The sequence below is a fragment of the Octopus bimaculoides genome, chromosome 1, assembly GCF_001194135.2.
Source record: "Octopus bimaculoides isolate UCB-OBI-ISO-001 chromosome 1, ASM119413v2, whole genome shotgun sequence".
Lineage (NCBI taxonomy): Eukaryota > Metazoa > Mollusca > Cephalopoda > Octopoda > Octopodidae > Octopus > Octopus bimaculoides.
The window spans coordinates 163,612,284-163,613,777 of NC_068981.1; the positions used below are offsets into that span (position 1 = coordinate 163,612,284).

Below are 1,494 nucleotides of genomic sequence, written 5' to 3' on the forward strand. Positions count from 1 at the left end.
TATATATATATATATGTATGTATATATATATATATATGTATGTATGTATGTATGTATGTATGTATGTATGTATGTATACACCAGCGTGTGTTTGTGTTTGCCACCTTTCACCACTGCTTGATAACCGGTGTTGTGTTTACATCCCGTAGTGTATCGTTTGAGCAAAAGAGGCCGATACAATAAGAACCCAGTTAAAAAAAAAAATATAAGTACCAGGGTTGATTCTTTTGAGTACAAAAACCCTTCAGGGTGGTGCGCCAGCTTAGCCGGAGTCCAGTGACGGAAACAAGTGAAAGATAGAAGATACAAACCAGTGCGTGGGTTTAGTATTGGCATATTGATTCTCTCGAGAAACAAAATATCAGGTTTGTATAATAAGTATGATGCAAAGGAACACTTGTGTATTACAAAGCTTGGAATAAGAGGTCTGACAAAAGAGTATTAAAACCAGAATTGTGAACAATCAATCAATATTCTACCTAAGCACTAGTGTTTCTATTACGACATAATACCAGTGTATTTTCAGAAAAGATTATCTCCTACACCTGTGACCTCTTCAGTGACTCTCCATCCCACGTGTCTCCTCCTGTTCTGTTTTGTCCGTTATCTCATAATTGTTTGTTAAAGACTTCAATGAGCTGGAGGGTAGCATTGAAATTGTGATATAATGTGATATAAATAAAAGAGAGAAGCAATATTAGTAAATTATGTCGATGGTAAGTAAATAATAGGTAAGAAGAAAGAAATAGGAACTGTAAAAAAGAGTTTTTCGATGCGTGTTCAGGAAGGAGAAGAGGAGGCGTAAGAGGGAAGGAAGAAGAGGAGGAGAAAGAAATGTACGTGATAAATAAAGAAGGAATGTTAGGGATAAAGTAATAAGTTAGGTAAATACAAAGCTGTGGTGGTGGTGGTGATGAATTAGTCGTAGTCGTTGTAAGTACTTTTTCGATAGTGGTCATCAATGTTTGCACGCATGGTATCCATGCAGGTATACACACACACACACACACACACACACACACACACACACCTAGTACCAAGTCTGTACGTTTTTATTCAGAAATGAAACAAATTTAAACTTTAAACTCGTCACCCAATTCAAAGTTTTAGGAATCCTCTTGAAGTTAATTTGCAAGAACAGGGACACGCAGACACGCACACACGTACGTAATTTTGCATGTATGTATATATGTATTTACTTGTACAAGCATGTGTTGCATGTAAGATGTGTGTTTGTATTTGTGCGTGTTCGTAAGTTTACAGTAAGTATAATATGTGAGAGAATGACGCGATAAGGATCGCGGTAACTGAGTGTGCCTCTCCATACATTGCTATATTTGTAAAAAGTCGATCATAAGTATTGCGTCTTAAATAACCTATATTAATCAATCAACTATAATCTCTACATCTTGTGCTGCCCTTACTGCATTATCCATAAGTATTGATTATGTTAATATAGTTTTAGGCACACGCACACACACATTTATTAACTCA

The 1,494-nt window shown here is 36.0% G+C and overlaps 1 long non-coding RNA gene across 2 annotated transcripts in view; it reads right to left on the bottom strand.

Moving 5' to 3' along the window:
• The window catches only part of LOC128249289 (uncharacterized), a 210,394-nt gene that overhangs the window by 47,878 nt on the left and 161,022 nt on the right, over positions 1-1,494 (bottom strand). The gene's annotated exons all lie outside the window — the stretch shown is intronic.